Raw genomic sequence first — 15,555 nt, 5'->3', positions numbered from 1 at the left:
GAGCTGTAGCCACTGGCCTACGCCAGAGCCACAGCAACGCGGGATCCGAGCCGCGTCTGCAATCTACACCACAGCTCATGGCAACGCCGGATCGTTAACCCACTGAGCAAGGGCAGGGACCGAACCCGCAACTTCATGGTTCCTAGTCGGATTCGTTAACCACTGTGCCACGACGGGAACTCCCAGTCACTAATCTTTGAAGCCTCACTGTTAAGACATAATGTAAATGTATTTTGAGGGAAAAATATGACCTATGCGGGAGATAAGCATATACAAATATATTTAAATATACGGGGTGGCTAAGCTCAAATTAATAAATCCATCAATAGCCAACAGCTAAAATTCATCACCTCATTTCTTTTTTTGTGATTTTAATGGTCCTACTCTTTATTTAATTTTATTTTTCGTTAGATAATTTTTTAAAACTTTTATTGGAGTATAGTTGACTTAGAATGTTGTACTGGTTTCAGGTGTTCAGCACAGTGAATCAGCTATATGTATAAATACATCCTCTCTCTTTTCTCACATAGGTTAACGAACTATTGAGTATTCCTGTACTATACAGTAAGTTCCCACTAATCATCTATTTTATACAGTAGGGTGTATATTGTATTCTCTCCCTCCTAATGGGTTTCACCTGTGGTAACCATAAGATTGGTTTTGAAATGAGTAAAAAATGCTACAAAAGAACTTATTTATAGAACAGAAGCAAACCCACAGATTTCATCTTATTTCTTACACCAGCTATTCTCTCTGATTTTTCTTAGTTTGTAAATGACGCACATTCTTCTTAGGTATCCAGATCCGCGTTCTAAATGCTGAATCCTTTCTGGACCATCTCTAGCCTATTGTATGCAATTTTGACAACTCTCTCTTTTCCTGCTAGATCAACACACTCTTTCACACCTGCGTTATCACCAGAGCCCCTTCAACAGTCGGGTCGACCCAGCCTAACTCTACACATCACGTGGCCAAGATGAACCTCCTCCACTCAAGTAATGTCAATATTCTGCTCCCAAACCTTAACATTTGCTCCTAAACATCTTTTGAAAGTTGCTTAATTACAAAGCACCATCCTTCCCAGGCACAAGAAGGGGGCCACACAAGTGCTTGCTGTCTCTCTCTCTTCCACCCTCCCCATACCCCCCATGGATTCTGGGGGCCAGCAACTACCCCCTGAACTTTTCAGATGCTCTTTACATAAAGATCTCTGCACCCATGGTGGTCCGGGTCTCCCTCCAGCCACACGTTGGTCAAACGAAGTTGCTTTTTCTGGGAGAGAGGCTGACCATGCCAACCAGGGTGATGTCAACCCTTAAGGAGTGGGAATTGGTAGGGAACACGAGCCATTCTTTTCAGGTGTATGGCGCTGATGTAGAGCTCTGAGACAGAGACACAGAGAGACACAGGACACACAGACTGTATCTGTCTATGTACATTGGGCTAGGGCATGACTAGAGGAATAAAATGTCTGAAATAGCTTTGGAGAGGAGTTAGAGGAAAACAAGTTTGAGGCTCCAGTGTTTCCTGATTCTGATGATGCTATAACCTGCGTGGGCTTCTGTAACTGGTGGCCGAGGGCATCGTGGCAGTGAGGCCAGCAAGACCTCCTCAGAACAGAGACCGCGTCCCCAGCTGCTGCGTGCTGGTCGCCGATAGGAGAAAAATTATCATCCCGTTTCACTACGTTATGCATCAGGATGTTCAGCGATTTCTTTTAAAATTTCTATTGGTAACTTGAAGTGCAATGGTCTCATCAAAATGAGTGATCATTTCCCATGTCCTAAGTTCTTCCTGTCCTGTGTTTGCAACATTAGAAAGGAATAGTAAGGAATGACTCATGGAGTAATTCATAAATAAGGGAATCACCCTCTAGGAGTAATGACGGTACCTCTGAACACCAGTTATGGCTCTGTCAGCAGGCTGAAATTCTTAGCTCCATTTTTCCTTTTGACCCACAAAACAACCCTATAGGTGTGTAGTATTATCAACATTTTTCAGTTGAAGAGACTAAAACTTGGAAAACTCAAGGGATGTATCAACAGTCAAAGAGTTAGTGGCTGAAAGTTAAGATTCAAACCTTGGTCTCTTTGCTTCGAAAGCCTATTCTCTTATCCACTAATGTACCAGAAAGATAACCCATTAAAACCTGCTCTAAACAAGGTCCAGCAAGGGATGCTCTCTGTTACAGTAAATGGTTCCCTGGGGAACTGGAGCTGGGACCACAAAGTAAGGGGCCGGGAGAAGAAACTTCCAAGCATGAGCATTCCCCATAAAGACAGGTCTATGCTGAAAGGCAGAATCCACAGTTAGGACATTGCTTCTGCACAGTCTATGGCTGAATTCTAATTCTATGAACAAGCAGAAATTTGTTTTTCAGAAACTAAAATGTATGCAGACTACCCAACCATATACACCCATAATTCCAAACATTTATGTTTGAATTAACGATGTTTAATTTGACAGCTAGGGGTTCCCCTTGTGGTGCTGCAGAAATGAACCAGACCAATATCCATGAGGATACAGATTCGATCCCTGGCTTGCTCAGTGGGTTAAGGATCTGGTGTTGCCATGAGCTGTGGTGTAGGTCACAGATGCAGCTTGGATCTGGCTGTGGTGCAGGCTGGCAGCTGCAGCTCTGATTTGACCTCCAGCCTGGGAACGTCCACATGCCATGGGCATGGCCCTAAAAAGCAAAGTAATTAAGTAAGTAAGTAAATAAATAAATAATTTGACAGCTAAAAAGTCACCAAATAGATGCTGTTTGTTACTTCCTGTGAGCTCAGTAGACGCTAAAGGACCATCACACCTCTGTGCTGGTCCTAATCAGGCTCGGGTGAGTCACCTTCCCAAGCACATGCAAAGGTGGCCCAGAAGTGCATGGCCCAGTGCAGCCAAAGGAGGGGTCGATGCGATACCCACCAGCTGGCACAGCTGCGCTTACACCATCACCAGTGCCCATCCTACAAATGCACAGTGTGCTACAGGTGTGTCTACTGCATGCTGCCAGGCTGCTTGCAAGCATGTTGTGCCGGCATAGTCTCTTTTTTTTTTAATAAATTTCCTTGCAGTATAGGTGACTTACATAATTATGTTGGTTTCAGGTGTATAGCAAAGTAAATCAGTTATACATATACATACATCCATTATTTTTCAGATTCTTTTCCCATATAGTTTATTAAACAGTATTCTGTAGTTTGCCCTGTGCTATAAATAGGTCCTTGTTACCTATCCATTTTATATACAGTGGTGTGCCTATGTCAGTCCCTTAATTTATCTCCACACCCCATGTTTCTCTTTTGGTAACCAAAACAAAACAAAAGAAATCAAATAAACAAAAAACAATTAAAAACATGGCCAGGAGTTCCCTTTGTGGCTCAGTGGTTAAGGAACCCAACTAGGATCTATGAGGATGTGGGTTCCATCCCTGGCCTCGCTCAGTGGGTTAAGGATCCGGTGTTGCCAAGAGCTGTGGTGTAGGTTGCAGATGTGGCTCGGATCTCACGTTGCAGTGGCTGTGGTGTAGGCCGGCAGCTGTAGTTCCAATTGGACCCCTAGCCTGGGAACCTCCATATGCTGCGGGTACGACCCTAAAAAGCAAAAAATAAAAAAAAAGGTGAGAAGATCTAAAGAGACATTTCTCCACAAAAGACAGACAGCTTGTTCTTAATAAAGGGGTCGACACACAAGAACAGGCTGTGACGAAGTTTTCAGGGCCAGGAATTGAGATGAAAAGAGATCTTGGGGAGCTTTCGGATTTCATAGACCCTCAGCCACTAAGACCTCGTGATAGATTTTACTCTCTCTCTTCACTGTGGCAGCGCCCCGGGTCGTGACCTAGTCACAGGGTTGCCGCTCAGAAAGATCTAAAGGATGACTCTGAATCTCTATGTGATGCTCATGCTCGGTTTAAATGATGGGCTCTTGTCTTTGGAGCCAGTAGAGCACAGCCTATGCTCCTCCTGGAGGCTCAGGGATAGCTGAGACACACTCAGGGCTCCGTCTCGGACTCCTGGCGTAGGGCCCTCACTTCATGTTATTACTTCAAAGAGTCACCAAAAGGGCAACTTAAAAAAATACACTTGCCTGAAAGTCACATCCGGGACTTTCTGGCCAAGCAAGAGGGAAGAAACTGATGTTACTGCTGGAACAAAACTTCTTTACAAGCTGTTGTCTTTAATTATATGTTCATCTTTAATTATATTTTAATTATATTTTCATCTTTTAACATCAGTGTTTACTATTAGTGAATGAATGAATTCACTAAATATGAGAAAATGATTGTACAACTTTTGGGCGCTTTGAATGTTTAGTAGCTTCATTAAAATAAACTGGGTTGGTTTTTTAAAGGATTAAGACAAAACCTCTAATAAAATAAGCTTAGTGATTAAAATCCATACACATGAACGGGAACATATTCTTTGATTCTTGGGTCCATTTTTCCACTCTTTTCAGATGAGCTTGGGGTAATTAATTAAGTCTATGTCCTGCTGGGTCAAGTCCTTTCCTCATTACTCCCTTCCTGCTCCTCTCTCTTTCCTATTGACACTGATGGACCTCGAGACTGAAAATAGATACTAATTACTTCTACCTTTACCCCTCACTGTTCAAAGCCTTGAGTGATGTGTTGACTGTGACATTAACACAGGGCTCATTAAAGCCGCACAGAATGAATGAACTCACAGGAAGGAAGACTTCATTGCCTTAAAGGTACAAATAACCCAAGGCACAGACAAGAAAACAAGTATTATACGATGTGCTACTCACTCTATGTTTAAATCACGCTGATGGGTACCATACAGAGGTAATGCCTGTCCCGGTTGTTGCAGCCGTGTCGCTCCTTTGCTGCCTGTCAGGAATCAGCACCAGTAACTGTCCAACACGGTCCAACGCTTGACCCTCGGGTCCACTGCCCTACTTCCGAGGAAACCAAACTACCGTGAAGAAATGATGTGAAAATACATGTGGATTCAGGGCGCACCCAGGTCGATGGTACTTGGTCAAGACGTGAGACTCCAGAGTCACCTGTTACCTGAAAGGCACTCAAGAACAGCCTCTTGCCTCCACACTGAGAAGTTCAGGAGTCTCGTGCTATCGTCATTGAATGAAAAATTAGTTCCCAATACTCCTCATCGTGAAGAAGAAAGAGAGGAAGTAAAAATCAAAGCAAACTGATGACCAGCAATATGTAAAAATGGCCATCGGTCGACGAGCTGGTAGCCAGGAATGTTTTATCAAACTACCTGTCTGTGTGGTATTGACATGCAGACTGTGAACTCATTCGTATGTATCCTGAGCGAGCAACCTAGCATTGCTTCTGTAATAGAATCGACAAAGAAACTTTTTTTAGGGCTGCACCCGAGACACATGGAAGTTCCCAGGCTAGGGGTAGAATCCGAGCTATAGCTGCCAGCCTACATCACAGCCACAGCAACGCCAGATCCTTAACCCACTCAGCGAGGCCAGGGATGGAACCTGCATCCTCACGGATGCCAGTCGGATTGGTTTCCACTGAGCCACAATGGAGAACTCCTACAACGAAATTTGGGATTTACACCCCACCTCTCTATAACACTCCTATGAGGTAGAAAAGACAACTATTTTATCCCTTTTACTGGTAATTTGTTTTTTGGCATGTGGAATTTCCCGGGCCAGGAATTGAACACACATTGCAGCAGTGACCCAGTCACTGGAGTGACAATACCAGATCCTTAACCCACTGCTCCACAGAGGAACTCCTATTTTATCCCTGTTATAAATGAAGGAACCTTCAGTAATTACATAAAGTCACCAGTTCATAAAAACAGAACTGCAACGAGATTGCAGGCCTCCTGATGTTTGCCTGACATTCAATGATGAAAGTGTGCCAGTGTATATATGTTATAGCTAGTACGATGGTTAATTGTATGCAGTAACTTGACTGAACCGTGGGATGCTCGGATCCCCATTTGGTCAAACATTATAGGTGTCTCTGTGAGAGTGTTTTTTGTTTGAGATAAACATTTAAATTGTAGATTGAGTAAACCAGTCTCAATCTCTCTGTCTGTCTCTGTCTATCTCTGTCTCTCTCCACACACACACACACACACACACACACACCCTATTTGTTCTATTTCTTCTTTGGAGAACTCTGACGAATAGAGTTAGCCTCTTTGAATGAGCCAAATTTTGATTCGGAGGTGGCACTAAAGTTTCATCATTTGAGGTTCTACAAAGGCCAAAGCCAGGTGAACCAATTTAAGTGCATAAATGTCTGACAAATACCTGGCTTTATGCACAAACAATAATTAAGTGTATAATTTTTACAAGGCCTCTGTCATTTGTAAAATAGTCGTATTATCACCTAGTCCAGAGGTTTTCAACATTTTTATTGCAGAGCCTCTAAACTAATTTTTAAAAACTATTGACCACTCAAATATTTTTTATGTAAACATCAAAAATTTGCTGGAGTTCCAACTGTGGCTCAGTGGGTTAAGGGTTTGATGTTGTCTCCATGAGAATAAGAGTTTGATCGCTGGCCTTGCTCGGTGGGTTAAGTATTCAGTATTGCCACAAGGTGCAGCATAGGCCACAGATGTAGCTATGGTGCAGGCCGCAGCTGCAGCTCAGATTCAACCACTGGTTCAGGAACTTCCATATGTCACGGATGTGGCCCTAAAATGAAAAACAAGTTTAATATTTCTTTTCACATTAGCAAATGGCAAACATATATGATTATCTGAAAATATGTAGAAAAAGAAGATTTAGCAACCATTCAACATTGACACATTTCTTTTTTTTTCTTTTTTCTTTTTCTTGTTAAGGGCTGCACCCGAGGCATATGGAAGATCCCAGGCTAGGGGTCCAATCATAGTTGCAGCTGCTGGCCTGCACCACAGCCACAGCAACGTGGGATCCAAGCCTTATCTTCGACCTATACCACAGCTCTTGGCAACGCCAGATCCCCAACCCACTGAGGGAGGTCAGGGATCAAACCTGCGTCCTCATGGATACTAGTCAGATTCATTCCTGCTGCACCACAACGGGAACTACAAGATTGATGTATTCCTTAAAAAACTAAATATAGTAAAAAAAACTTTTTAAGTTGTAACACTCAAATTACTGAAAATTGAAATGAATAATATTCATAGCATTAAAACATTAAAATTATTTTCATTAAATTTAAAGTCAAAGCCATCTCTATTATTTAATAATGTACCTGAAGTTCTTGGCCTGTTCAGTAAGATTAGAAAAAATATATAGATATAAATGTATTAGTTAATTACAGAAAATATAATTGGCTACAGAGAAATTTTTTTAAAAAATTAAGATAAATAGATTTATGTGGTGATTTCTGGCTGCACAATTAATATAGAAAAATAGCATTCCAAAATAGCATTCCAAAATAGCATTCAAAAAAAATCAAATTGAAAATCATTTAAAAAATAAACCCATTTAGAATAGCTAACAATTATTTTTAGTACAAAAGGCAGTACAAATGTGTGTAAGAGCTTTATGGATAAAAATTATAAAGTTTTATAAAGTATTAGAAGTCTTGAAAAAATCAAGGGAGATATAAAATTTTCCATGGATAAAATATGTGGATATTTAATTTATTTTTTAAATTATTTTATTTTATTTTTTATTATTTCATTTTACTTTTTTTTTTTTTTTTTGTCTTTTTGCCTTTTCTAGGTCTGCTCCTGCGGCACATGGAGGTTCCCAGGCTAGGGATCTGGTCAGAACTGAAGCCGCCAGCCTACACCTGAACCACAGCAACTCGGGATCCGAGCCGCATCTGCAACCTACACCACAGCTCACCACAGCGCCGGATCGTTAACTCACTGAGCAAGGCCAGGAGTCGAACCAGCAACCTCATGGTTCCTAGTTGGATTCATTCACCACTTTGCCACAACGGGAACTCCTGTTTTATTTTTGGAATTGTAATCAATTGTTATTTCCCCAATACATTTTTTTTCCTACAGTACAAGTACAGCATGGTGACCCAGTCACACATACATGTAGACATTCTTTTTTCTCACATCATCAGGCTCCATCAGCGACTAGACATAATAGTTCCCAGTGCTACACAGCAGGATCTCATGGCTAATCCATTCCAATATTTTATTTTATTTTATATTTATGGTCACACCCGTGGCATATGGAAGTTCCCAGGCTAGGGCTCAAGTCAAAATTTCAGCCTCCAGCCACGGCAGCAATACTGGATCCAAGCTGCATCTGCAACCCATGCCACAGCTTGCAGCAACACTGAATCCTTCCTCCACTGATGGAGGCCGGGGATCAAACCCACATCCTCATGGAGACAAGGTCATGTGCTTAACCTTCTGAGCCACAGTGAGTTCTCCAAGTTGTGTATTTTAATGTTGTTAATTATCTCCACAGAAAATTGAATAAAATGTATCAAATATACAAAATTATGTATACAATTCATATAAAATTCATTATATAAAATATAATGAATACACAAATTGAAAAGCCATTACATCTCAAAAAAAGAATCTTCCACGGAACTTAACACACTCTTAGATTCATGAGATGGAAAAACATATTCAATACAATTTTATAAAATAATAAAGAAGGCTTCTAGTTACCAAGTAATATTATAAAGCTATATTACTAGAGAAAAAAGTTTAGAAATATTCTGTCTATGATGAAAAGTTGATATTTGAGAGAAATTGCATCTTGAATTGGTGGATAAATGAAGTACTTCATAGATGGTATTAGGTGAATCTATTATGTACACAGGACTAATACAAATATGGGGAAAATTAAATTGGATCTGTATACCTCATACTATTCTCAAAATTAGCTTCAGCTATATCAAAGTCCTAAATGTGGAAATAAGTATATCTTTCACTAGAAAACTAGGAAGAGGATATTCACAACCATGGGAGAAGTCTATCTTAAATCATGACAGAAAATGTACCCAGCCTAAAGGTAAATTTTTTTTTTTTTTTTTTTTTAGGGCGGCACCTAGGTTCCCAGGCTGGGGGTTGAATGGGAGCTACAGCTGTTGGCCTACACCACAACCATAGCAACACCAGATCTTCGACCTACACCATAGCTCATGGCAACGCCAGATCTTTAACCCACTGATCGAGGCCAGGGATCGAACCCGCAACCTCATGGTTCTTAGGTTCATTTCCACTGCACCACGACGGGAACTCCCTAAGGGTAAATTTTTGATAATGCGACTCTTAAAAATAAATCCAGTTAACTATGAAAAATATGATAGGTTTAAAAAAAAAAAATCTGTCCCAGAGAAAATACTAACAATGTAAAAAAGTGTATACACTTTAATATCAAGTATACACAAAGACTTTAACAAGGGAAAAAAAGCCCACAGCACTGGCAATAAATGTTCAAAAAGCAATCATTAATTTCCATTAACATGAAAAAATGCCCCTCCTTACCAGAAATCAGAAAAAAAGTGCAACATATCAATGAGCTATTTCATATCCATCATATTGGCAACGTTAAAAAAAATCTGATGATACAAATTTTGGCAAAGATACGCAGAAAAAAATAAATCTTATATATTAGTTGTGAAGGATTAGTGAGTAAAAACAAATTAGGGAGCAATCTGACAATCCCTAAGAACAACGCTATGTTAAGTATTATGAAAAAATTCCGTTTCTAGAAATCCATTTTTACTTTCTTAGCTTCGCCCATGGCATATGGAAGTTCCCGGGTCAGGGACTGAACCAGCACCCCAGCAATGACCATGCTGAATCCTTAACTGCTAGGCTACCAGGGAAATCCTGGAGATCCAGCCCTGAAGTGATGGGTGGGGTTGGATGAAGCAACACAACAACGGTCACTGGGCTGGTTGGTTAGGAATACATCCTCTCTGCTACTGGGTATGGTTCTATTTTTCATAATGAAAATCACCTTAAAAATGAAAAAAGTCAGTGCATTTTACAATGCTCAGGAAAATCTCTCCCGTCTTTTTGGTCACTCCTAATGCAGAAGCACAAAGTTACGTGAAGTAGAAATTAGCAGCAATGAGTGAGTGTGCTATTTTTTTCCCCCAAAATTCCCTTTCAGTGATTCAAGATGTTTGAAAACTGTGCACTGCGCATGTCACAGAAACACCTCCCCTTGGAACTGACTGGTTATTTCGCACTGGAATTGGAAGCTGCAAAGTGTGAGGCAGGCCTCCTTTCCCTAATTAATGTAACAAATGTAACCAACATTGATGAAAAGACATTTTCTGACTGAAGGGCTTGAGCCCAAAGCTCAACTTCTAAAACGTTCATGTAATTCTTTGCTAGCTGAATGCAGGGTTTTTGTTTGTTTATTGTAGTCTCTCCTGTGCCGAGATGGGTGCCTTGAGCATAGCAGGTCCTCAACAAAGACTTGATATGTGAGAAAAACCATCAAAAGTGTGATTCCTCCAGCATTCTGAGTGATCCGTTTCTCTGTAAAGAACCTGCACTGCAGGTGCATGAGAAATGGGCTTTCTGGAGTTCCTGCTGTGCCTTAGTGGGTTAAGAATTCTACGTAGCAGCCCTGAGCATGCCGGTTTCACCTCTGACCTCACTCAGTGTGTTAAGGTTGGTGTTGTCTCAAGCTGCAGCGTAGGTCAGACATGCAGCTTGGGTCTGATCTGATACCTTGCCCAGGAACTTCCATCTGCTAAAGTTGCAGCCCTAAAAAAAGCAAAACAACACAACCACAAAACTTCCTGATAACATGGTGATCTTTTTTCTAGCTGCTTCCTGTAAGAATTCATTTCTATTGGAATCTCTTGAGAAGGGAGATGCTTCCATAATTGCCGGTATGGAGATGGGGCAGGCTGAAGTAACGTTCCTCTGGCTCCACGGATCAGTGGTTGAAGTTTTTCCCCAGGAACCTTCTGTCTCTGAACTCCTGAAGTGCATGAGCAGATGGGTCAGCCAGACAAGGTGCCATCAGAGGAGGCCGTGGAGAGGAGGTGGGGACATGTCTGCATAGGTGCAGGGCAGGGGCTGTAAGCACAGGCTGCGCGAGAACTCTTATCATACCGCTCACTCTGGGCTTGGTCAAAAATCAAAGCTGGGCTAAGGGACAGTCATGCTTGGTGCCAAGGGGCCCTGCCATATGTCACCATTTACACCATTCGGATCTGTTCGCATCAACGTTAAGTCACTTGGTCACAGATTCTTTAAAGCCATGACTTTAAAGCTGCAACTGGCAGCCGTGTAGGTTAAAGGAGAGTTTATGAATAAGTGGTATATTCTGCTTCTTTGCTTGTTTGTTTGTTTTAGGGCCAAACCTGTGGCTTTTGGAAGTTTAGGGGTTAAATTGGAGCTACAGCTGCTAGCCTACACCACAGACAGGGCCACGCGGAATCCGAGGTGCGCCCGCGACCTACACCAAGCTCACAGCAATGCCGGATCCTTAACCCACTGAGTGAGGCCAGGGATTGAACCTGCAACCTCATGGATACTAGTTAGATTTGTTTCCACTGCACCACAACAGGAACTTCCCCCCCCCTTTTGTGCCAAACCTGCAGCATGCCAAAATTCCTAGGTCAGGTATTAAACCCCAGCCACTATAATGACATTGCTGAATCCTTAACTCCCAGGCCACCAGGAAACACCTATTAAGCTTACTTTAAATTCTATGCATATTGTAGGGAAATAATGAAAATAAAATTCACAAGGGAGCCAGGAGAGATGGCAAGATAGGGACCTGTGGAACGTGCTAGATGTGGAAGAGGGAAGTCCTAATAGAGGGATTGATGCTATGGTCTCCTGTGTTCACACCTCTCACTGGCTAGAACGGCAATAATTAAAAAAGAAAAGATGGTCCGAAATATGAGATGGGGAACCAGTAATTATTCCAAGTAATAAGATTAGGACATTTCTTTTATTATTATTAGGAAACTATAGTTGATTTACAATGGCGTGCCAATTTCTGCATAGAGCAAAGTGATCCAGTCATACATAAATATACATTCCCTTTTGGGAGTTCTCATTGTGGCTCAGTGGGTTAAGAACTGGACTAGTATCCATGAGGAAGCAGGTTCAATCCCTGGCCTCACTCAGTGGGTTAAGGATCCGGTGTTGCCATGAGCTGTGGTGTAGGTCACAGATGCAGCTTGGATCTGGCGTTGCTGTAGCTGGGGTGTTAGGCCTGCAGCTGCAGTTCCAATTCAGTCCTTAGCCTGGGAACCTCCATATGCCACAGGTATGGCCACAAAACAAACTAACAAACAAACATCCTTCTCTTTCTTGTATTATCTTCCATCATGGTTTATCCCAATAAGGACATTTCTCTGGTGCCAGAAGCAGGTGTCCCAGCCAGGAGAGGGGAGTCTGGGAACACGAGACAAGACATGGCAGTCTCTGGCCATGGGGTACGTGACAAAGACCCCCATCCCCAGCCAGGGACCTAGAAGGGCAACTGGGGGTATCTGAAAATAATTATTTCACTGTTTGTCACCTGCACAAGTAAATCGGACCTACGCACTTGTCTCCACACTAAACTGAAACAGAAAATGAGCTGGCGGCCAGGTGGGAGGGCTGGCAGAGCTGACTGTAGGTGCCCCCTGCGCAAGATCAACCTGGAAGGTAGGGAAGCTCTTGGACACCTGGAATCTGTGCCTACACTTCAGATTCCGCTCAAAAGCTGGCGATGTGGCGGGAAGCAGCAGGGCTGGGAACGCATCTGCGTGAAGAGGAGGGGCTGAGGGTCCTGGTGCCTGGGAACAGGGCCTGTGTCTCTAGGACCTGTTGACGCCTGGCAGGGTCTCAGCAGCCCCACTGCCCCAAGGGTGAAGCTGGCTTGGTTGGTGCAAAAAGATAACAAAAAAGAACACATCCTGAGAGGTCCTTCTCCAAACCGGGTGTCTCCTCTCAAATCCTCTTAGGGGCTTCTGATAATATTTGGGGTCTCCCTCCCCAAACACACACACGAGCTTGTGAGAATTCTCAGGGGTAGGCTGGAGTTTTTCCTGCACATTTGAAAGCTTTGTAAATCTAGTTTATGAACATTTGTGATTGACAGATGGACTGTTCCAGAAGGATTTGCACAAATGTTGGAGGCAGGAAACGTCGTTACGGCTTCTTGCAGCTTCGCCAGCCATTCCCAGGGCACCTGCTCCAAGGACCACAACCACAGGCTCTGGGGATCCTGCAGATCCGCCTCCTGCCCTTTGTCTGAATGATAACGTCTAATGATTCAAAACTGTTTCTGTTCTAGACTCCCAGGAGGAGGAAGGGGCCCTGGCTTTGCACAGGCTGTAGAATAATTGCCTTTTTCCCCAGAGCCGAAGGAGGCAGGTCCTGTCTGTGATGTGGCACCTCGCCATCCACCTAGCAGCTGGTTCTGAATCATGGGATGCATTTGATTGCTTTTTGCTTGTTTGTTTGTTTTTCAGGGCCACACCCATGGCATATGGAAGTTTCCGGGCTTGGGATTGAATTGGAGCTGCAGCTGCCAGCGTACACCACAGCCACAGCAACGTGGGACCCGAGCCACATCTTCGACCTACACCACAGCTCACAGCAATGCTGTATCCTTAACCCACTGAGTGAGGCCAGGGATGGAACCTGCGTCCTCATGGATGCTAGTCAGATTCCTTTCCACTGAGTCACAACAGGAACTCCCATTTGACTGGTGGTGTGTGGTGTGTGTGGGGGATGTGTGTGGTGTGTATGTGTGTGGTGTGTGTGTATGGTGTGGGTGTGTGGTGTGTGTAGAGGAGCATGGGAGCACCAAACTCCTCCTTGAATCTGCAGGTCAGGCTGCGGTCTTGGCCCCACTGGGAGCACTGGGAAGTCCCCTCCCCCACCCTGGGAGACCGAGAACCCCCCCTCCGCTGGAGCCCCGGGTGTGGGGAGCGTGACACAGCCAGGGAGCAGGCTGGACCCTGGGGGGTTCTCCTGCACCTGGGGCTGCATCAAGGGTGCAGGTGGGCAACCTCCCAGCTGAAGGAAGGGGGCTGGTTTTGCATCACGGTGTGAGTGTGTTTTGTTATCTTTTTATTCCTTTGTTAGTCAGTTTTTAACCTTCTTTTGAGAGTCAAGGTGAAGTGGCGAGAAAGAGAGGCCCGGGGGTGGGGCTGAGGGCATGCGGAGAGGAGGAGCTTTGCCCCAGGAGCAAGTTGCCCAAAGCGATTCTCCTGGGGCCACCATGACGAAGTTCCCAGATCTCAGTGACCTGAACATCAGATAGTTCTTCTTTATTTTATTTTATTTTATTTTATTTTATTTTATTTTATTTTATTTTATTTTTATGAGAGTACAGTTGATTTACAGTATCGTGTCAATTTCTGCTGTATGGTGTAGTGACCCAGTCATACATGTAGATACAATACACATTCTTTTTCTTCTGTTTTCTTCCATCATGGTCTTTCCCAGGCGATTGGATATAGTTTCCTGGGCTGTACCTCACAGCTCATCCATTCTAAATGTAATAGTTTGCATCTACCAACCCCACTCTCCCTGTCCATTTTTTTTTTTTTTTTTTAGGGCTGCATCCATAGCTCATGGAGGTTCCCAGGCTAGGGGTTGAATTGGAGGTGCACCTGCAGGCCTACACCACAGCCACAGCAATGTCAGATCGGAGCTGTGTCTGCGAAATACACCGCAGCATGTGGCCATGCAGGATCCTTAGCCCCCTGAGCAGGGCCAGGGATCGAACCCTCGTCCTCGTGGATACTAGTCCACAACGGGAGCTCCCCCTGTTTATTTTTATTTAATAGTTCTCAAAGCCAGAAGCCCACATTCAAAGTGTGGGCGCTGTTTCTCCTGAGGGCTGTGAGAAGGAATCTGATTTAGGCCTCTCTCCTGACCCTCTGGGACTTCACTGGGAATCCTCAGTGATCCCTGATGTGGAGAGGCATCACCTCGTCTCTGCCCTCGCCGTCGTCACCCGTGTTTCCCCTGTGAGTGAGTCTGTCTCTGTGTCCCGATCTCCCCCTTAGTGGTAAGGGCACCAGTCTTACTGAATTAGGAGATGGCTTGACGTCCTCATTTTAACCAATTACATCTGCAATGATCCTATTTCCACATAAGGTCACGTTCTGCGGAACTAGAAATTCAACATATGAATTTTTTTGGGGGTGGGCACAATCTAACCCATAACACATGCCCCACTGATTCCCTAGACCCAGTCCTGCTCCCAGGGGAGGTGAAGGAAGAGCTCCTGTCCCCTCCTAGGGACCAGATGTCCACGGTGGTGTTTACACAGCTCAGGACATTCCTGCATCTCTGCTGAAGATGTCCCCAAAGTGGAGACAACCAGAGGTGACTTTGGGGTGTGCCTGATTCCAGAAGAGGTGCAAGCTCAGGTTTCAGGACCATTTCATCTGGGACAGCCTTCCATTTAATGAAGCAGAATCTTTGCTGCCTCTTTATCTTAACGCAGATGTCTCCACTAACAGAAGGTTCTCGATAGTCAATACTCAAAATAGGTTCCAAGTAGTCCTCCGACTCAACGCTTAACTGCTGCCCTATTGCGATCAAAGTATTCCTTGAAATAAGTGCAGCAAACACAGCTGAAAGGATGCTCACGAAGGCGTCCTCTGGCCACGGTGTAAGGTACTATTTGCCAAGATCTATGCAG

General features: G+C 43.7%; 1 long non-coding RNA gene across 1 annotated transcript; it reads right to left on the bottom strand.

The window, feature by feature from the left end:
• Positions 1-395: 395 nt before the first annotated feature.
• LOC146395701 (uncharacterized) lies at positions 396-6,454 on the bottom strand. The gene is made up of 2 exons (XR_014830842.1): positions 5,769-6,454; positions 396-3,567 (listed from the first exon to the last, which is right to left on the bottom strand). It is a non-coding gene; the product is annotated as an uncharacterized LOC146395701 (long non-coding RNA).
• Positions 6,455-15,555: the final 9,101 nt, after the last annotated feature.

This window comes from Sus scrofa, chromosome 16, assembly GCF_054392235.1.
Source record: "Sus scrofa isolate SSC_HxYL_T2T_F1_AM1 chromosome 16, Sscrofa_HxYL_maternal_Yorkshire_Landrace_v2.0, whole genome shotgun sequence".
NCBI classification, from domain to species: Eukaryota; Metazoa; Chordata; class Mammalia; order Artiodactyla; family Suidae; genus Sus; species Sus scrofa.
The sequence above is the reverse complement of the archived record's forward strand: the minus strand, read 5'-3'. Positions and strand labels throughout refer to the sequence as shown.